The sequence below is a fragment of the Lepus europaeus genome, chromosome X, assembly GCF_033115175.1.
Source record: "Lepus europaeus isolate LE1 chromosome X, mLepTim1.pri, whole genome shotgun sequence".
Taxonomy (NCBI): Eukaryota; Metazoa; Chordata; class Mammalia; order Lagomorpha; family Leporidae; genus Lepus; species Lepus europaeus.
This window is the reverse complement of record NC_084850.1, coordinates 32,126,148-32,148,966: the sequence shown is the minus strand read 5'-3', so window position 1 is coordinate 32,148,966 and position 22,819 is coordinate 32,126,148. Positions and strand designations below refer to the sequence as shown.

The 22,819-nt window shown below is 44.1% G+C and overlaps 1 pseudogene; it reads right to left on the bottom strand.

Annotated features, from left to right (window-relative positions):
• Positions 1-582: 582 nt before the first annotated feature.
• On the bottom strand, positions 583-5,114 carry LOC133752542 (PSME3-interacting protein-like; annotated as a pseudogene).
• Positions 5,115-22,819: the final 17,705 nt, after the last annotated feature.

The window sequence follows — 22,819 nt, the reverse complement described above, 5'->3', positions numbered from 1 at the left end:
GTTGTTCTTTGAGTACTTCTTTTGGTAGATGGTGGTGTATGGACACCATGATCTGAACATTGGAATGCTCTTTGCTAATGGGTTGTCATTACTTCTAGGTCCCCATGGAAGACACAGCTAGGAAACAAGCATTACCACAGTCTCCAAGTTGGGATGGTTTGACTTACAACTTTTCATCTTTATGATTTTGTGAAAGCAATACCCATTCTGTAGATATTGCTTTGAATTTAGATCTTTTCCTAGGCTCCTGATACATACCATGACCCTTGCTCATGATGCTGAGCAGGGTGGTAGCCACAGCTCCTGGCTAGCCCCTGCACTATGGAGGGAACCACTGAGTCCCTGGAGTGTGTGGGATGCTAAACTGCAATGTTCACTAGCTTAGGTATATTCAATGCATTTCCTCTCCCTCTCCCAGCACCCAACACCAGTGGATTCTGGTACATTTTCAGGTTAAGTTAAAAATGTCATAATGTGTACAGGAAACAGACAAGGGAGTGTCTGGAGGGAAGCAATGCCTATAGGCAGAATGCACAGTCCCACTACCTGGGGGAGAAGCTCGCTATGGTAAGGACCAAGGAGCTAGAGGGTTTCAGGGAAGGTGTTGGTTCACACGATGGAGGGGACGATCTTCCCAGTGATGTTGATAGTGCCTTTGCAGCCTGAGCTGCACTCAATCACTGCTTCTTGAGTGAGCGTGCAGGCCTAGGAGGAGGCCAATATAGACTGCAGCCAAGAGGCAGTGGATGGAGGCACTTCTTGGGGAAGTGCTTCCAAGAGATACACAGGACGGGACCTCTTGATTCTTGTCGTCTGCATCAGGGTCTGCTTTCAGTGTTTTCATGCTGATGCCGCTCTCTCTGCTCTTAGGCATCACAGCTCCTGCCAACAGCTTTACTCTGGGAGAACTTGCTGTTGCTTTCATGGATTTCACAGTGAATGTCTTCTCAGCTTTCTTCTTGTTTTGTGGAGACACTCTCACCTTGTTGCAATTACTTCTCTATTACTGCAGTTTGCTCAGCTCTTCCTCTCTTCATTGTTTTTCTATAGTTCTCGATGCTGAGAAACCTCAGCTTCATCTAAGCCTTTTACTATGTTTTTAAATTTCAGCTGCTTTTCATATTCCTGTCTTTCCGCTCCCAGAGGTCCTAAATCTCCTCTGGTCTGGACATTCTTCTGTATCTTCAGGTTTTTGAACTTTCTCCCATTCTTCTTGCCTCCGATTGCACCATTCTTCTAGTTCTGCCTCTGACACAAACCTCTTTTTGATAACAAGGTTTATCATCATTGCCTCCTTCTGTAAAGCCATAAGTAGTCAGCTCTTGATTCTAAGTAGATGCAAGTGGAGAAAGTGGGGTATTCAGGGAGCCTTAATGATGGTTTCCAGTCTGTACAGCTGGTAGTGATATGCCTATCATAGCATATGGGGGGTGGTGGTGGTGGAGAGACTCCCTCACATCAGTGGTGCCTACCCTACACAACCACTGCAAAGGCTGCTCACTCTTTTTTTAAAAAAACTTTTTTTAAAAAAATTAATTTATTTGACAGGTAGAGTTATAGACAGTGAGAGAGACAGAAAGAAAGGTCTTCCTTCCGTTGGTTCACTCCCCAGATGGCCGCCACGACCGGCGCTGCCCCAATCCAAAGCCAGGGGCCAGGTGCTTCCTCCTGGTCTCCCAAGTGGGTGTAGGGGCCCAAGCACTTGAGCCATCCTCCACTGCCTTCCCGGGCCACAGCAGAGGGCTGGACTGGAAGAGGAGCAACTGGGACTAGAACCTGGTGCCCATATGGGGTGCTGGCATCACAGGTGGAGGATTAACCAAGTGAGCCATGGTGCAGGCCCCCAGGCTGCTCACTCTTAAAGAAAATAAAAGAAAAAAACAAGAAAGAAAAAGTAAAAAGGAAGAAAATGGTCTTTGCTTTCATATTCTTTTTGACCCATCAGGGCTTCCTGTTCCTCACCACCACAATGAAGTTTGGCCCGCATCCAGCCTCACTGCATTTTCAGCTTATGATCTTTGCAATCTATGGTGGCTTTACTAGGTTGTACCTCCACTGTAAGTTAAGGAGCTTCTCCATATCCATCCATATGTACACATGATACACATACGAGTATAGGCGCACACATACTTCTGCAACTATTTCTACATCTCTGTGATTACATATATTTAAAGCATATGAGTTCATACCGAAACCTCCAATTTCAACCCAGAATGTCAGCATTCATTCTGAACTTCCTCCTTTCCATGCTTTTAGTGTCTTCCCCAGCTGTTGGAAAACTGGTATTTATTATCTTAAATATAATCTTCACTTATTTACTCAATTAGTGTAACCACTGTCCCAACCATGTCAAACTTCTCCATCTGCCTGGCTTACACCCCACCACCAGCTGTCTCCATTCTTAGATATCAGCAGGTGCATTGTATGTGTGTGCTTCTGTGTGCCATCCCACAGGGCTTCCACACCAACTATCTTTGGGGACTAATAAGCATACCTCCAATGCACCTCTGTGCTACTCCCCTTTTCTCCCCCTTACCAGCCAATGTCCATGCGTGCCGGTGTGCATGCCCCAGACATCCCCCTGTATAGCATTGCCTGTCTCCCTCTCCAGCACACTAGCACACATATCATTGGTGGGCCTCCATTTGGCAGCTTTTGTCACTGTCACTGAGTCCCTCACCACTGGTGGGAAGTGGGAAAGGGAAGGGAATCTTTTGCATGTTACCGGGTTTAAACTTGACCGAAACGTGGTATAGCATCCTCTGTCTTTGGACGTCTATCTACATCAGCTCCTTTTTGATCATCTTTTATTTTTCTTTATTTTAATTTTTTAGAAAACTTTAATAAATATAAATTTTGAAAGTACAACTTTTGGATTATAGCAGTTTTTCCCCCCATAACCTCCCTCCCACCTGCAAACCATCCCATCTCCCACTCCCTCTCCCATCCCATTCATCATTAAGATTCATTTTTAATTATCTTTATATACAGAAGATCAACTTAGTATATACTAAGATTTCAACAGACTGCACCCACAAAGTATACTTTATACACAAAGTATAAAGTACTGTTTAAAAACTAGTTTTACCATTAATTTGCATAGTACAACACATTAAGGACAGAGATCCTACATGTGGAATAAGTGCACAGTGACTCCTGTTGTTGATTTAACAATTGACACTCTTATTTGTGACGTCAGTGATCACCCGAGGCTCTTGTCATGAGTTGCCAAGGCTATGGAAGCCTCTTGAGTTCACAAACTCTGATCTTATTTAGACAAGGCCATAGCCAAAGTGGAAGCTTGTCTCCTCCCTTCAGAGAAAGGTACCTCCTTCTTTGATGGCCCGTTCTATCCACTGGGATCTCACTCACAGAGATCTTTCATTTAGGTCATTTTTTTTTTTGCCACAATGTCTTGGCTTTCCAAGCCTGAGATGCCTTAAGGGCTGATTCTGAGGCCAGAGTGCTGTTTAGGGCATTTGCCATTCTATGAGTCTGCTGTGTATCCCAATTCCCATGTTGGATTGTTCTCTCCTTTTTAATTCTATCAATTATTATTAGCAGACATTGGTCTTATTTATGTGATCCCTTTGACACTTAATCCTATTTTTATGATTGATCATCTTTTAAAAAGCAAACTTGATCACATTGTTCTCTTACTTAAAACCCTTGAATGACTTTCAGGCCTTTAGGCTAAATTCCAAAAACCATAATGCAGCCTACAAAACAAGTAACTGGACACCCTGCCTGCTTTTCCAGTATCGTCTCTGGCTTTTTTCTCTGTGTTCAGTCAGTTTCCCAAAGAAGAATCTACAAATCTCCTGCTTGGCATGTGTAAATGTGGCTGTTAGTATTTTGGGAACTGAGCCAAGGAAGGGGACTGGAGGTCTCGACGTTCAGAATGCAGACTTAAACTTCATCCCTGTTTTCAACATAGCATCTCAGTGGGTCCTCAGCTGTGCTTGGCTTAAATGTCCCATTTCCCACTGGGGTGGAGGAACAGATCTGGGAACTAACTGCTCCTTACAAAAGTGTTCAATCAATCATCATGTTTTCAATTCCTTACTGAAACTCCCACTTTCAGTGATACCTGGTACCTTTAATTCCTGAGTCTTTTGGGGTTTGCAGTATAAACAGTCTCCGTGGGTTTCAGTTTTCTCAAATCTGCTAAGTCAATTACTACTTGTTTTCCATTTCTAGTTTCTGTATTATGCGTGTGTGTGTATGTGTGTGTGTACTGTCTCAGCTGTTAACACCTCTTGTTCTTTTTTTTCTCATGGTCTTTGGCCTTTTAATTAATTTCTTTACTATTTTTGTGGTGTCTTAGAAGCTTACAGAAATGCATGTGTTCAATTTGCCGGTTTTAACTGGAAGTGGGGTTGTTTTAAATAACAAACACCTGGTTCATTTTAAAACCGATCCCATGAACAGAAAAGGGATTTCAGAGAATCATGAAATATTATAAGTAGAACTGTTCATCTAGTCAGGTGGTTCTTGTCATTTCACCACCGGGTACCTCTTTTATTATATATCTACTGTCCCCAGTGCTGCAACCCCACATTTGAACTGATTCAGACTTTCAAAGCTGAGTTTGGGAAACTTTGGGCAAGTCAATGGCCTCATTTTACAGAAGAGCAGGCTGAGGCTCAGAGAGAAAAGAGGTAATTTGCTAGTGAGTGGCTAAGATATGATGGGCACCTGAGTCTCCTGCTTCCTACACTCCTGCTGTTTTTCCATCTAGGAAGTGGGGTCTCTGACCCCCCAAACCGACGGGCAGGTGAAGGAAAAGCTTCCTTTTGACATCAGGTGGTGGTTTTTCTTGGCAACAGCATTGGTGGCATTGAAACATCACTGCTGATGCCTTGGGGGGTGGGGGAATGCCTTCCTTCCACCTTGAGGGCCACAGGCAGCTGAACATGCTGAGGATCACTGGAGCTTTCTGAAGGCCACGGGAAACTGTTTCTTTGAAACATAATAATGGGTCCTTGACTCCAAACGTGGGCAAAAAGCAGTCCTTGGAACACCTCAGGAACTGTGTGTGACGTCTTTTCTAGCCTAGTTAACCAGCCTCTCAACAAGGATAGACTAGGCACCTGCTGTGAGCTCTTGGCCATGCTGAGTTACCAGCGAGCCTGGGGCCTGGCCCTGAAGGGACTCATGATCAATTGCTGACCAAACAGCCTAGCGGCCAGCTTGTGACCTTTCTCAAGCCAGGACCTCGATTTTCCCCATTTCTTGCGCACCTCAGTGCCCCTGGCCTTCTGCTGGACACATTAGTTATCTCTGGTTGGAGTAAAGCTTCTTTGTTGCATTATTTCCTCTCCCCAAAGTGGAAATAATGAGCAAGTGCTGAGCTGATGCAACTGGGTAGCTCGCTTCCCCGAAGTAAAGTGACTAGGTATCGTTTTATCCGGAAACTCACTGCCTTCTGCACAATCCTTTCATACTGGTACAGGTTAAAATTTGCTGTTCTCTGGGATCTTTTGAAAAACGTCTCCTACATTGAGGAAGCTAACAATAAAACCCCTACTGCTTGTATAGGCTTTGTAGTTGATCGTGATCTCATTTAATCTCCTATCTTGTCTTTTTCCTCAGTGCTTTGTACACAAATGTTATTGATTCCCTCCAGAGGCGGCCCTGGGTGGTAGAATAAACAGGCTGAGTTTTAGCACCCACCTCTTCAACTAACTAGCTGAGGGCTCTTAGGCAAGCTGCTTCCTTTCCCTGGGCCTCGGTTTCCCTCCAAGCAGAAGGAGGAAAGGCTTTGGATTCCACGGGATCTGAGACCCCTTCAGGTTTCTGAGTGGAGTGCAGTGCCATTGTGCAGTTTCTGCTGTAGGTGTGATTGTTCCAAACCAAAGGGCAGAGACAGGATGCAGTCTGATGATCAGGGACAGAGGAGGAGTGGCCCAGCAGCTTTGCACATCGATGGGTCCTCACAGCCTGTCCTTAGATGTCCCAGGCTGTTGAAGTTCACGATCCCGGGGCACAGCCTGTCTGCCCTTAGCACACACAGCAGGCCATTCAGGGTTTCTTTCCCAGGGTCTGCTTGAAAGCCAGTAGAAGCTTCTCAGAGCTCTCAGATCTTCTTAGTTTTTGCCCTCTTGACATGGGAGGCCTGAAAAGAGCTCTAGTTGCCTGCCTAGGCAGGCTTCCGGAGGCCACAGCCTTCTGTCTTCCGGGGCTGGGGGCAGGAGGGTGCCCGAGCTCAGGCAGTCATTGTTTGGGTATTGACTCAAAGGAGCAAGAGCCACAATGCACAGGAAAAAGGATGAGCTCATGACAGCTAAATGAAAAGATTCTTATCTTGGAAACAGCGGTTTCTTATGCAAAACAGGGGGCTGCAATGTGATTATGCCCCACGGAGTACATTCAACAACAGGGATTTCACACTAAGAAGCTATTTTGCATACCTACAGGAGCAGCCATGGGCCAGATTGTTCATCAATTAAAAAGGGGAAGAGGCGGGTGCTGAAAAACCCACGCTCACCCTCGCTGCAGAACTGAAATAATTCATTTGCCTTCCCCTCAGACCCAGTTGATCAGCTGCGAGACAAATGCTTTTTCAACCCTAGACACCTTTGGAGAAAGGAAGGGAGGATGGAGGATGGCGGAGGAGGGGCGCAGGGATGAGGCGTGGAGGGGAGGGGTGTCGCATATCACTAGAACAGCAGTGATCTCTCAGCCATTTCTATTTGGCTTTCAAATGGGTTGTACAGAAGTGCTGGGGTTTTGTTGCCTTTTTTCCCTTCCACCCAGGAGATTAACCTTCCTGGTTCTGTTTGATTTCATATGAAAGAAATTAGCAAATCCCCACTGACCAGGAGGAGAAGCAAGGAGAGAAAGAGGGTGCAGTTCCGGGTGGGAGTAAGAGTGGGGGCAGCCAGGGACTGTATCCTTTAAGTAACTACACCCCCTCTGTTTCCCCAGCATGGACATGCGGTTCCCTGGGGAAAGGACTAGAACTGTGGCTGTCCTGGAAATTCCAAAATATAGGTCACCCCCTCAATGGGGAAGGCTGCCGTAGAGAGTCGAGTTGACTGTGGTTGCAGATGGGAGGCACCCATGCCACCCACATATTTTTCCTACCAGCCAGACTGCTCTTTTACCCCACATCATCTTTTGATTCAGGAATAAGCATGGTTATCATTTATCAAGTACTTTCATATACACTGTCTCATGTTCTCCTATATACAGGTGTGACATGTGTGTGCAGGATACTTTCACATATACTAGCTTGTCTGAGCTCCTCGCTACCCTGGGAAATAGTTAAGCATTATTGCTGCCTTCTTAGAAATGAGGATACTGAGGCTCAGGGATGTTAAATGGGTTATCTAAGGCCACAGAGCTCAGAAGCATCAAAGCTAGGATTTGAACCCATATCAATCGTGATTATGTCAGAATGCACACTCTAAACTCTGCAATGCTACCTCTTCTGCCTTTCCCCCATCTCCCCTACATCACCATTGCTTAGCTGTTACCTAACAGGAAAGCTTCCAAAGGCCAGCATTCTGGCCAACAGCGCAAGGATAGATGTCCTTGATGAAAGTGAGACACTCCCACAAACCATGGATACCATTATTACGGAAGACAAGCCAAAGAAGAAAAGCCTGTGCCATCTCCTCTTGTCTTAGGCTCACTAATATGATTGCATTTTTATTCTTTTACTTAAAAATTTATTTACTTGAGAGCCAAAAAGATGGGGGAGGGGAGATGGTGTGGGAATAGAGAACTCTCATCTTCTGATTTATTCTACAAATGCTTACAACAGCCAGGGGCCAAGGCTGCAAGCCAGCTCTATGAATGTAAGTGGTAGGAACCCAATTACTTGAGGCATTACCATTGCCTCCCAGGGTCTGTATTAGCAGGAGGCTGGAATTGAGAGGAAAGAACGTGAACCCAAACACTCTGATATGGGGTGCAGGCATTTTACTTTTTAAAACTGTTGTTCATTTTATTTATTGGAAAAGTAGGTGGGGAAGCAGAGAGAGAGAGAGAGATAGACAGAGAGAAAACTCCCAACCTCCCATCCTCTGGGTCATTCTCCAAATGCCTGCAACAAATAAGGCTAGTCCAGGCCGTATCCAAGAGCTGGGAAATCAATCTGGGTCTCCCGTATGAGTGGCAGGGATTGAACTACTTGAGCCATCACTACTGCCTCACCATGGTGCATGTTAGCAGGAAGCCAGAATTGGGAATGGCAGTGGTACTTGAACTCAGGCAGTCCAATATGAGATGCAAGTGTCACAAACAGCATTTAACTGCTACACCAAATATCTGTCATGCACGTGGGCATCTTAACCATGAGGCAAAGCACCCATTACATTTTGCCCACTATATGAAAGAGATTTATTGAGATAGTTGATACACAAAATACTGCACATGTTTAGTGTATATAACTTGATTAATTTAGAAATATGCATACATCCATGATACTATCACCACAATCAAGGTGATAAACATATTTATTACCTCCAAAAATTTCCTTGTATTCCCTCCTTTTTTGGTGATAAAAACACTTAACATGAGATCTACCCTTTTAAGTTTTTATGTTGTTAACTATGGCAGTACATTGCATATCAGATATCTATAATTTAATCATCTTGCTTTCCATTTGTCAGTTGGGTTGCTTGTTTTTCTTATTATTGAGTTTTGAGAGTTCTTTATATTTTCTGGGTGCATGCCTCTTACCAGATATGTGTTCTGCAAATATTTTTTCCTAGTCCAATGTTCAACTTTTCATTTTTAGAAAATATTTATTTATTTTAAGGGGTGACTTGGGGAAACAGAGAGAGAAAGAGAGAGAAATTGAATTTTCACCCACTGGTTCACTCCTCAAATGGCTACAATGGCCATAGCTGGTCCAGGCCGAAGCCAGGAGCCAGGAACTCCATTCAGGTCTTCCACGTGGATGACAGAGGCCCAAGCCCTTGGATTATTCTCTGCTGCTTTCTTAGGTGCATTAGTAGGGAGCTGGTTCATAAGTGGAGCAGCCAGATATCAAACTGGTGCTCATAAGGGATATTGGCATTGCAGGTCATAGCTTAACCCACTGTGCCACAACACTGGTCCCTAAACTCACTTATTGCTTTTAGCAGGTTTTTGTTTTTGTTGTGTGTGTGTTTTGGTATACTTTGGGATTCTTTAAGTAGATGATTATGATGTCTACAGATAATTTTATTCCTTCCCTTCCAATACTTATATCTTTTATCTCCTTTTCCTTGCTTAATTGCCCCAGCTAGAACCTCCAGTACAAAGTTGAGTACAAGTGGCAAGAACTGATGTCCTTGTCTTGTTCCTGGTCTTAGGGGAAAAGCTTTCAATTTTGACCATTAAGTGTGATGTTAGCTATGAGTTTCTCATAAGATACTCATTTTCAGGTCTAGAATGATCTCTTTTATTCCTAGTTTCCTGAGAATCTTTTTAAAAGGAATCATAAATGAATCTTCATTTTGTCAAATGACTTTTCTGCATCTATTGGAATGGTCATATGATTTTTATTTTTTAGTCTGTTGATATGGTAAATTACTCTGATTTCAAAACATTTTTAACAGTTTTATTTATTTGAGAGGTAGAGTTACAGACAGTGAGAGGGAGAGACAGAAAGGTCTTTCTTCCATTAGTTCATTCCCCAAATGGTCGCAACAGCCAGAGCTGCGCCGATCCGAAGCCAGGAGACCAGCTTCTTCCTAGTCTCCTATGTGGGTGCAGGGACCCAAGCACTTGGGCCATCTTCTACTACTTTCCCAGGCCACAGCAGAGAGCTGGATTCGAAGAGGAGCAGCCGGGACTAGAACCAGCGCTCATATGAGATGCTGGCACCGCAGGTGGAGGATTAACCTACTGCACCATGGCGCTGGCCCCTCAAAAACATTTTAACAGACATAAAATTGTACTTATTTATGGAATATCATACGATGTTCTTATACATGTATACATCGTGTAATATCTAATCAGAGTAAATATATCTATCTCCTCAAATGTTTAACATTTCTGTATGAGGAAAACACTCAAAATCCTAACTTATAGTTTTCTATAGAGAGATATATACATTATCATTATCATATCATCATTACCTATAGCCACCTGACTAGGCAATGGAAATTCAGAACTTCTTCCTCCTACCTAGCTGTAACTCAGTACCCATTAATCAACCTTTCCCCATCTCTTCTTCCCTCCATCCTTCTCCGGCCTCTGGCAGCCACCATTATACATTTACATCCATGAACTCACCTATTTTTTTGAACTCCACATGAGTGACATCATGTGATACTTGTCTTTCTTTGCTTGGTTTATTTTGCTTAACATACCGACTCCCAGTTCCATCCATACTGCTACAAATGACATCATTTCTTTCTTTTTTAATGATTGAATAGTATTCCATTGTGAATACATACCACATTCTCTTTATCTATTCATCAGCAGATGGAACCTGAGCTTTTTTCCATTCTTTGGCTATTGTGAATAGTGCTGCAATAAAAGTGGACGTGCTGATACTTCTTTGTGAGATTGCGCATCAAGTGGTAGTTGTATTTTTAGATTTTTGGAGGAAACTCCACATGACTGTACTAATTTACATCCTTATCAGTAGTGTGCCAGGGTTCCCTTTTCTTTGCACCCTTGTCAACCCTTGTTGCCTTTTGCCTTTTTGATAATAGCCAATTTAACTGGAGTGAGGTGATATCTCATTGTGGTTTAGCTTTGTGTTTCCCTGTTGATTAGTGATGTTGAGCATTTCTTTGTGTACTTACTGACCACTTGTAGTCTTCCTTTAAGAAATGTCTTTAGAATTATTGACCATTTTTAAATTGGATTAGTTTTTCCTATTTTTTTTACCTATTGAATTTAAGTTGCTTATATATTCTGGTTATTAACCTTTTGGCAGGTTTATAACTTGCAAATATGTTTTCCCATTCTGTAAGTTTCCTGTACCTTGCTGACTGTTTACTTTGTGAAGCTCTTTAAGTTTGGTGAGATCCCACTGGGGATTTTTGCTTTTGTGTTTTCTGTGCTTCTGGAGTCTAGTCCAAAACGAATCCTTGCCTATTCCAATATCCTGAAGCATTTACTTTATGTTTTCTCCTAGTAGTTTAAACATTTCAGGTCTTACATTTAGGTCTTTAATTCATTTTGAGTTGATTTTTGTTCATTGTGAAAGATAAGGATCCAGTTTCATTCTTCTGCATGTAGGTATCCAATTTCTCTCAGCATCATTTATTGAAAACACTGTCTTTTATCTAATGTGTATTCTTAGCACCTTTGTCAAAGATCAGTTAGTTGTAGATGTGTGGGTTTACTTCTAGAGTCTCTATTCTTTTTCTGTTTTTAAAGATTTATTTATTAATTTGAAAGGCAGAGTAGGAGGGAGGGTGAGAGGGAGAGAGAGAGAGAGAGGTCGGTCTTCTATCTGCTGATTCACTCCCCAGATGGCTGCAACAGCCAAGATGGGGCCAAGCGGAAGTCAGGAATTAGGAATTCCTCCTGGATCTCCCACATGGGTGGCGAAACCAAATACTAAGGCCATCATCTGCTTCCTCCCAGGTACATTAGCATGAAGCTAGATTGGAAGTGTAGAGTAGGCCGGCACAGCGGCTCACTAGGCTAATCCTCCGCCTTGCGGCGCCGGCACACCGGGTTCTAGTCCTGGTCGGGGTGCCGGATTCTGTCCCGGTTGCCCCTCTTCCAGGCCAGCTCTCTTCTGTGGCCAGGGAGTGCAGTGGAGGATGGCCCAAGTGCTTGGGCCCTGCACCCTATGGGAGACCGGGAGAAGCACCTGGCTCCTTCCATCCGATCAGCGCAGTGCGCTGGCCGCAGCGCGCCAACCGCGGTGGCCATTGGAGGGTGAACCAACGGCAAAAAGGAAGACCTTTCTCTCTGTCTCTCTCTCTCACTGTCCACTCTGCCTGTCCAAAAAAAAAAAAAAAAAAGAGGAAGTGTAGAGTAGCTAGGATTCAAACTGGCACTCTGATATGGGATGCAAGAATCCCAAGCAGCAGATTAACTAATTGTGCCACAGCACTTGTCCCTCTATGGTATTTTTTCTGTTCCATTTGTTCATGTATTTGTTTTTATATCAATATCATGGTGTTTCTGTTACCAGAGAAGGCAAGGGTTCTTGTCTTTGTGCAAGAAAGAATTCAGGCGTGAGACAGAGTAGTGAGAGAGGTGTTTCATCTGCTGGTTCACTCCCCAAATGGCCACGAAGGCTGGGGCTGGGCTAATCTGAAGCCAAGAGCCAGGAGCTTCTTTCCAGGTCCCCCACAAAGGTGCAGGGGCCCAAGGACTTGGGCCATCTTCTACTGCTTTCCCAGGCCACAGCAGAGAGCTGGATCGGAAGAGGAGCAGCTGGGACTAGAACCAGCGCCCATATAGGATGCTGGCACTTCAGGCCAGGGCTTTAACCCACTGCACCACAGTGCTGGCGCTGAATGTCTTTTATTTCTTTTTCTTACCTAATTGCTCTGGCTGGAACTTTGAGTATATGTTGAATATGAAAGTAGTGAAAGTGGTATCCTTTTCTTTTTTCTGATCTTAGAAAGCCTTCAGCTTTTCCCCATTCAGTATGATGTTGACTGCTGTCTTGATTACATGACTTTTGTTATGTTGAAGTATGTTCCTTCTACACCTAATTTTTTCAGAGTTTTTATCATAAACTGATGTTGCATTTTATCAAATGCCTTTCCCACATCCATTGAGATAATCATGCAATTCTTGTCTTTCAATATGTTGATATGATGTATCACGTTTGTTGATTTATGCATGTTGAAGTATTTTTGCATCCCTGGAATAAATCTCAGTAGGTCAAAGTGAATAATCACTTTAATGTGCTGTTGGATTTGATTTGCTAGTGCTTTTGTGACTCTGAATTTTATCACAATTGTCCTGGCGCTGGGATTCAATTCCCTTTCTCTCTCTGAAGTAGGAGATATCTCTCTCTATACTGTGCTCCTTGGAGTTTGGGGATGTGAGGTGTGGGTGACTTTTTTCTTTATGCTTTCTTGTTTTGTTTTGTTTTGTTTTTTACAGGCAGAGTGGACAATGAGAGAGAGAGACAGAGACAGAGAGAAAGGTCTTCCTTTGCCGTTGGTTCACCCTCCAATGGCATCACACTGATCTGAAGCCAGGAGCCAGGTGCTTCTCCTGGTCTCCCATGTGGGTGCAGGGCCCAAGCACTTGGGCCGTCTTCCACTGCCTTCCCGGGCCACAGCAGAGAGCTGGCCTGGAAGAGGGGCAACCGGGACAGAATCCGGCACCCTGACCGGGACTAGAACCCGGTGTGCCAGCGCTGCAAAGCGGAGGATTAGCCTATTGAGTCACGGCGCCGGCCTCTTTTTGCTTTCTTTAATGCCACTTTTTCTTACACTAAAAACTTTTCTTGTACGAAAATGAGGCACTGTAATCTCTTGCCTGGTGTCTTTAGCTCTTAGGAATGTGACTTGTGTGAATAGCTGTTCAAATTGGTGTCTGTGAGGACTTGCTGGCTGGAGTGTCTTATTCAGGGGTTATCTTGTTCCACCTCTTTATCGACTAATTTTTGAATTTTAACTGGTCTTGCATTTCCAGGATAAACCTTAATTGGTCTTGAGGTATTATCCTTTTATATGTGTTGCTACATTTGATTTGTTAATATTTCAGGGAGGATTTTCTGTTTGGCCTACATTCATAAAACAATATTGGTGTATATTTTTCTTTTAATGTCTTTGGTTTGGTATTGACTGAGTTTTGCATTGTAGTTATGTTTCAAATAGTCAAGCTGAATTTAGGGCTAGTTTGAGACAACAATGCTATAAGAAGGCCAAGTTATTCCCACGCTTTGCTTTGCTTGGCTTTCCTTTACTCTGCAATGCCACATTATCGGCCTTCCTTCCTGCAACTGCAGATGGCGCTGGACCCCCATTTAGTCCCTTCTGCTGCTCAGAGCTCTGGAATTTTCTGTCTCCTTTCTTTGCTCCACTTCCAAACCAAGAACACAATGCACAAAACAAGATAGACCCACCTGCTGTATGTGATAGCTGGTCAGATATGCTGAAACTGGGAAGCCGCAGAGACCTCCAGTCACATCTTGGTCTATGCTTAGGGTTGAGTTGAATGAGTTCCAAGGTGTGTGAACGCCGTGTCACCAGGGACCAAGGGATGCTGGGGGATTGTATCCAGCTAGCAAATGGGAGCACTTTCAGATTGTCACCTGTACTTAGCAAAGATTTGAGAGTTTTCTGTAGTACCCTGAGTATTTAACAAGCATTCTGGTCTTGAATAACGATTACAGCTGTACATAACGTAGAATGATTAGAGTCTCAGTTGCCTGCTTAATATGTAAATGTATCCAGTTATGTGTAAGTGCTTTTGATGAAGTAGCTTGGCACTTCTATTTCCTACATTGAGAATGATTGATGAAAAAAAAAAATACTCTGCAACCCCATCAGAAACTAGCAGCTAATAGGTCCTTTGAACTAGCTGCATGATGCTGTCTTGCCTGGGGCTAGGAGGCAGTTGAACTGGGTTTTTTTTTTAGCCTTGGATTTATATCTGTTTTCTGCTTCTCTGGGCACTAGGAAGTAGACTCCCTTATCCCCATCTGAGCTCAGAGTTGTTGAAGAAATAGCTGTATTCACCCATTTACTTGGGTTAGTTGCCATCTCAATATACAGGTATGGATAATAAACACTGCAGCTACCAGGCCCTGTGCTGAGTGATTAATTCATATTATTCCTTTTAATCATCACACTGATCTTGGAAGACAAGCGTTAATATACCCCCACTTTACAGATGGGGAAACAAAGTCAGAGAAAGGAAGTCCCTTGCCTAACCTGACCTTATCCATTATAGTTAAGCTGGGATTCAAATTCAGATTTTAAAAAAAAGATTTATTTATTCTATTTGAAAGGCAGAGAGAGAGAGAGAGAGAGAGAGAGAGACAGACAGACAGAATCTTCTATTTGCTGGTTCACTCCCCAAATAGCTGCAATGGCTGGAGCTGGGCTGATCCAAAGCCAGGAGCCAGGAGCTTCTTCTGGATCTTCCATGTGGGTGCAGGGTTCCAAGCACTTGGGCCATCTTCTACTGCTTTTCCAGGCCATAGCAGAGAGTTGGATTGGAAGTGGAGCAGCTGGGACTTGAACCTGTGCCCATATGGAATGTCAGTGCTGGCCCCTCAAATTCAGATCTTCATGGCTATTGACCTCCTACTCTTATCATGACACCACACTGGCTCTGTCATTGCTGAGGATGGTGACATCTATCTCCAATAATTATCTCAATTATAGGCAACTGGATGACCTTGGGAAGATGAAGGGTATTGTGTCTGTGAGGAAGAGCAGGATACAGATAGTATCAGGGTTGTGGGCTTCTTTCTGCTTCCTACCACACACCTACACTGCTCCAGGCCTTCCAGGAGGACAATGATTTGGATTTCATCTCTTCTGAAGTCAGGATCAAGAGTGTACACAATTTCCACTTGATGGCCCTGTAGCACTGACGGGCCCTCTCCAACTGCAGAGGCCTCCCAGTGGCTAGGGAATGTTATTCTACCAAATTTCTCTCACTGGAAATAAGTTATATATAGCAGTTATGCACTAAGCTCTTCTCTAATTACTATCTATCTATATTTGTATAGTCCTTACAAAAGTCCTGTGAAAACCCTGATTATTATTTTTTAAGATTTATTTATCTATTTGAAAGTCAAAGTTACACACACACACACACTACATACAGGAGAGAGAGAGAGAGAGAGAGAGAGAGAGAGAGAGAGAGAGAAAGAGAGATCTTCCATCCATTGGCTCACTTTCCAAAATTCACAACAGCCAGGAGCCTGGAATTCTATCCAGGTCTTCCACATGGGTGGCAAGGATTACAAATACTTGAGCCAGCATCTGTGGCCTCCCATGCGCATTGGTAGGAAGCTGAATCATTGGAAGTGGAGGAGCCAGGACTCAAACCAGGCACTCCAATAGGGAATGCCGTTGTTCTAAGAGGCATGCCAACCACTGTGACAAATGGCAGTCCCTTTGACATTTGTGAAACCAGGCTTTAAACTCCAAGCCTTATCTTTTTTTCCCCCAGAAACCATTTATTTAAGGAATACAAGCTTCATACATTTCATAATTATAACTTTAGGAACATGGTGATTCTTCCCACCATACCTGCCCTCCCACCCTCTCCCAGCCCTCTTCTTCCTCCCTTTCCTGTTCCCATTCTTATTTTTTTTTACTAAGATCTATTTTCAATTAACTTTATACACATATAATTAACTCTATGTTAAGTAACAAATAGTATAAAAAAAAAACCTGTTCCTCAACAGTTGAGATAAGGGCTGTTCAAAGTCATTGCTTATCAAAGTGTCAATTTCACTTCTATAGATTACCTTTCCTATACCTATTACCTTTTCTATAGATTACCTTCCTGGTAATCTATAGAAGTTATTACAGGGAGAACATATGATATTTGTCCTTTGGGGACTGGCTTATTTCACTAAATATGATATTTTCCAGTTTCATCCATTTTGTTGCAAATGGCCAGATTTATTTTTTACTGCTATGTAGTATTCCATAGTGTACATATCCCATAATTTCTTAATCCAGTCTTCAGTTGATGGGCATCTGGGTTGATTCCATATCTTAGCTATTGTGAATTGAGCTGCAATAAACATGGGGGTACAGATAACTCTTTCATATGCTGATTTCATTTCCCCTGGGTGAATCCCCAGGAGTGGGGTGGCTGGGTCATATGGCAGGTCTATATTTGAGCTAAACCTTATCACCCCTCCACTACCTCTCTGGCATCAGGCTTGTACTGATCCTTCAATGTTTGAAGAGCTACAGCCTGTGCTCAGAAGTTTTTATTAGTACTGCAGACTTCTGGAAGTCCCATTCATGGCAGGGAATGGAAAGATCTACGGGGGTGTTGGCTGTTAGCTTCTTGTGACTTCTTTCTACAGACTTGGGCTCTTATCAAATCAGTCTGATGTGCTGTGCAGAAGGGGAAAAAAACACAAAGGGGCTTCCAAGTAAGTGTGGCAGACTAGAAGTCTACAGCAGTTCTTTGCTACTTTGGGTTATAGTCATTACCACAAAATTTTCCAGAGCTGGGGCAAGCAGACAGGTGATTGATAATGATTACCTGATTACCAAAAGAGATTTTTCTCATGGGTTTTTAGAAGCCTAAGGAAGCAGAAGCCCCCTTACCAGCAGTTGGCTTTCTTCAGATGAGGTTTTAGGGAAGTTGGCAAGGCTTTAATGATGCTTCTCCATCACTAAAACAAATCTCCCTTTGGGCCTTCCAGAAAGTCTTGCTGCCCTTTCCTATCCCAAGGGAGGGCATGCTGTTTACTTGTTGGCTAACATATCATGTCAGGGGGGCAAAGCATTGCCTAATTTTCCCCCAGGGAGACAAGGGCAGGTTGGAGACATGTGGATGAGGAGGGAGTAGTTTGCTGAAAAGTTGATGATGTGTCAGACACACTTCAGTTAGCTTTCTCTTTAGCCTGTGGCCCTGTCTGCGGTTCAAATTCAGGACAGAAGGTTTGCAAAGACTTTCCATCGCTGCAATGCCTCCCTAAATAGACATTTCTCAGGGATTGCCAGGACCAGGATTTCAAGAATGATAATAACAAACTTTCAAAAACAGAAGGGAGGCCACTGAGTGGTTCTTTGCAGTTAGATTTTGGCATCTGTAATTGATCCAGCGGTGGTTTGCTGCCATATTGACAGGAGGTGGGGAGGCTTGGTGGCAGAGGCTATGTAGCACCCAGGCTCTGGGTGAGAGACAACTTGGACAGCTGGCATATGAGTCAGTACTGTCCTTTCCTTTTGTTTCTCCTCCTGGAAGCAACCTCATGTGTGTTGCTCTCATGTGTGTTGTTATAAAACCTTTCAAAACCTTGCTAGGCCCATTAGAATAATAACCAGCCCTCGTGCCTGAATAGCTGGCTGCCATTTCTAGAGTCTTTGCAAATCCTTCACCTTACTTCACTTTTGCCCGTTTTCTATGGGGTAGGAAGGACAGCAGTGGCATTTCCATTTTAATAATGAGGAGGCAGAGGCAGAGAGAGGCCTCAATGGTTTTTTTTTTTCATGGTAGTGTTTGAGTGGCCTGACTGGAATCTCAGATATTTGACTACCCTTCTGCTTCAGAAGCTTCTAGTAGCTCCTCCTCCTGTTTCTTTTGTTGTGCTCTTGGGGAGGACAGAGATATTTGGTTGTCTGGAAGAGGAGATACCACAGCTGGCACAACGAGCTCTTGACTGGTGTTGAGTTGGTTAAAGGGATTGACAGCACTAAGGGCTTCTCTGGGCTCTGCTCTGCCTCACTTTTGTTCTTGGTTCTTCCCTTTTGAGCCGAGTGTTCCTCTTCTCTCTTGAGTCTGTAAGCCCCTCCAGCATTTTATATTTTTGCCACTGATGGAAAGTCGAGTGTAGTCAGTGCTTACACAGGAACCAAGGGGATTTTCTGCCCTGTCGTCTTCATCAGGTATCTAGCAAGTATTATTGACTGATGATGCTTGCAGGGATGGAAGCCATCCTTTCAGGACTATGGAGGGCCTGAAATGGCAGGTGAATGAGTCTAGACCTTATCTTGTAGGCAGAGGTTAGTGGAAAACCCAGGGAACAAAATATACTCTGGGATATTACTGCAGATGGATAGGAAGCAGCAGGAGCTCTACTGGGTTGAACAAGGTAAAGGGATCACCTTGGAGACGTAATTCAACGAAATACATTGGTTTTTGGTCAATTGATTGATACAGTTTGCTTCTCACCTTCCAGCAAATCATCACAATAAGCTGGTCACAGCCCCTGCTTTTCTGTGAGTATTGAGGACAATGGGATTTAGTCTTATTCTCCAGTTCCTAGCACAGAGAAAGACCCAAAGTAGTTGCTTAATAAATGCTTTTTTAAATGATGAGAATTTTCAAACTTTAGTCACGGAAGCTGACAACAGAGTCTCAATAAGAAATGTCAGTCCTTATCAGAGTCTTTCCTGATAATATGCAGTTACAGAAAATCCCAAAACAGGTTTGAGGAATTGCTATAGAACCCCCCAAACTGGTTCCCCTTGCCTGATGTGCGGCAAGCCAATTATTGGCATCAGGGTGGTGGAAGAAAGTAGGTTTGTATCACAAAGTGTAGAGCCAGGAGCCCGGCAGCTAGTGCCTATTTCCTGGGCTCCTTGAGGGATTAGGGGTAAAGATTCTTACAGATTGAAGTTGGGGCTGAGAGGTGCAGGTTCAGCTCATGTCCAGGTTCCTCCTTCCAATGGTCAATGATATATCTTGTCCTTCAGGGAATTTTGATAAGGGCGAAGTGGGCTCTAGTCAGTTCAGGGGCTACGTGCAGGTGGGAGTTACTTTTTGCTCAGAGGTAACCAGTAGAAACCACCTCAAGACAAGACAGAACATCAAGGTGTTATCTACCAGGGAAAACAAATGGCATCTTGAGTCCCACGATTAAGACTGGTTGCTCCACTCCCTCAACTCAGCAAGTTCATTTTAATGAACACAGGATAAGGGAAAGTTTAAGCTCAGGGAGGAAGGCTGGGAGACCATGGGAAACTAGGACCTGATGGTATTTGGTATCTGCATTCAAGACACCTGTAGGGGCTTGATTTCATTGTTAGGCCCTGGGTGGAGTCACTGGGTCTCATCTAGTGTGCTGGAGAAGGCCTTGTAAATAGTTGGCTGAATGAAGCCCTGGGGTCTTGCACAGGTCATTGCTCCTTAAGGGCTTGTTAGAGAAAAGTTATTCTAACACTTGGTAAAATGGTAAGGAAGACTTTCTACAATGGGCCTGGGTAGTGGTGATGGTGCTGAGACTGGACTTTGAATATGAGGACAAGTGGAGATTTATAGCCAATGGACAGAGGGGGAGGGGGTGTCAGCAGATGGAAAAATAACCAAGAAAATCTTGATTAGACATCAAGGGGAGGCAGACTCTTGCTAAAGGCAGATCTAGGAGGTAGACATCAAGAGTAGAGGATGAGAAGTGTGATCAGGTCTCAAGGGTGGGGTATTTATTTAATTTACTGATTTAGCAGAACTGAGGATGAAGCCTGGTTTAAAAGAGGGCTTAGAGGAGCCTGACTCAGTTTTGGTCAGTGAGGGAGCCTTTGTCAGGCCTAGTCTGCTGGGTATAGTTTTGCTCATTATGCTTGACATTTGCTATACTGTAGGAACCCCCACTTGCCTACCTCACCTGGTGGGAGACGGAAGCTGATGCCAGTATTTATCCAGTAGAGCTGCCCCCTTAAAATCACCTGGGCAGCAGCTTTAAAAACACCTGTGCCTTGGTCCCAGCCCATGCCTGCTAAATCCAGATTAATGAGGCGGTGATGATATAATTATGTTTAACATGATCTCCTAGGGTTTCCCTCTCAGTCAGGGTTGGGACTCCTAGGTTTACAGTACTCCTAGGTTTACAGTACCGACTGAGCAAGAGAACAACAGGGAATGAGAAGTGGCTGTTGGGGAGGGGACAAAAAGCGGTATGGAGATGTAGAGGAGGCTGGAGAGGATCCCACATTTGCTCTCTTTTCCCACAGACCTGGGTTTGAGACCAAGCCCCTTTAATGTAAAGGAAGGACCCAGCCTCTTGTCTGTCTCCCTTAACCCAAGGTGTCCTTGCCTGTCCTTTACCAAAAGGAAGTCACTGAATTGAAGGAATTCAGCTGGCCTGACAAGGTTCTGATCACCAGACTCAAGGAGTCATTTGCTTCTCCAATAGATAAAACCTTGTTGGCCAATATTGTTTGGAGGGGTTTGTGTAGAGGAATTCCAGGTCCAGGAAGGGAAACGCCAGGTCAGGGGCAGAAGGTAACTATCACTTACATGTAACCCCCCCCCCCATCGGAGCCCACCTGAATTCCCTAATGAGCATGGCATCACCAACCAATCAAAGGTAGGCCACGAGCACCACTGACCAACCGGGAACTTGGACACGAGCTGATCATGCACCTCGCAGCCCTAGTTTGTCTATAAAAACCTAAACCCCAACTCCTCGGAGAGTCTGTGGATGAAGCAATAGCTGCCTAGCTCCTTGCTCTGCACTTTGCAATAAACACCTACTTTCTGTCACCACCTGATGTTGGTGATTGGCTTTCTGCACGTTGTCAGGGGAGCAGACCCAGGCCTGGAGGTGCAACAGCAACACCTCCAACTAGTTTCTTTGTTCCACGACAGGTTCCTTCTGCCTTTGGAAGGCTCCAGGATTTATGTCTTCATAAAAATGGCAAAGTGAGTATTATCTACAACATCAGTCACCTTTGCTTCTCAGGCCTTTTTCCCCCTTTTTTTCTGTTGCTTCTCAGACCTCTGGAACCCTTACCTTCTCTATGCTTGTTAGAATTAAAATCTGCTCTCCTGAAAGAGGCAGGCTAACTATGGCTCACTAAGGTTTGCGTGGTTGATAAGGCAGACTGGTTGGTGTTTTTAAAAAGAGACAAATCCAGAAGTTAAAGGAGTAGATGCTCCAAGATAGACAAATCAGACGAGGAAGAGGAGCAACAGATTGTGTGTGTGTGTGTGTATGTGTATATGTATGTCCAGAGGTGGGGCAGGGGTATCTACTATGCCACAAATGTCACAGATAGAGCAACTTTCTTTGTTTATGCCTGAGGTTGACTCGGAGACTGGCTGTGTCCCAGATTCCTAGGACTGTCTGAGAGTGAGAGATAGTAGGCAGAGTTCTATCTTCTTCCTAAAAGAACCGAAAACCAGAAGGTCTTAAAGCTAAACCTTGACTCCCAGGTAAGGTGCAGCCCTTACTGAAATAGCACTATGTCAGCAGAACAGAGTCTTATTGGCTCATTATCGGGCGAGGTCAGGACATTATTCTGGCAGCTTCTGAAAGCCCCAGCCTGTTAGAAAAAAAATTTCTTCCTGAGGGTTTAATACGGCTTGCTCTCACTTGTTCTCACGAGCGCTTTTGCTCCACCGCTCTTTCGCTCTTTTCTTGGGCCTCCTTTTAAAATGCTAATTAAATTTGCTTGATCTCTGCTGCCCCCTCCCCCAGCTAATTTTGGAGATTGAGAAAGGGAGCTTGATATCTATAAAAGATGTGCTTGTCTTTCCACCTGAGCTACCTTTGTATTTCATCCCCTTTTATTACAAGAAATTGTGTCGGGGCCCTAAACACTAACATACATAACATTGATTGTATTCTGCATAACAAATTGGATTAGGATAATTACCACACAGATGTTAAAAAACCCTGAATGCAAATCAATGCAATTAGTCATGACTTAATATCCTATAATTCACACATTGGAATGTCTTATTGTGATTATACTATTTTAGAACTAAATGCTTTAACCAAAAAGTGGGGGGGGGGGATTCTTTTGCTCTGGTGCTGCACGTGCTCTGAACAAGAAATTGTTTTATGCTAATTTGGAATTTCACTACTCAGAATTCTTATTAACTAATCAGATCCTTCAATTTCTCTTGCCCCCTTTTATGTAGAGAAAGCCGCTTCTTTAGCAAGACAATTTCATGCGCAATTCAACTTGAATGCCACCATTATGAACAAAGGCATTTGCACACGGATGCTTTTGACAAACATGGCTTTAGAAAACCAAGCCTTGGCGGGGGCGGGGGGAGGGGGGAGGGGCAGGGCCCCTCTCACTGATGACCAGGACCCTGAAACAAAGCAGACCGAGTGTAAGCAATTGGAGTGGGTCCAAGTAGCTGGCAAAGAGCAGAGCTGTCACAAAGGGCAGTCAGCTTAGAGCTGCCACAAAGGGTTGTGCATCTTGCACCCCGCTGAGGGGGGGTGGGTGGGGGCGGAACTCCAGCCCGGGGTCTAAGCTCCAAGCTGTGCACCCACTTGCAGCTCGGC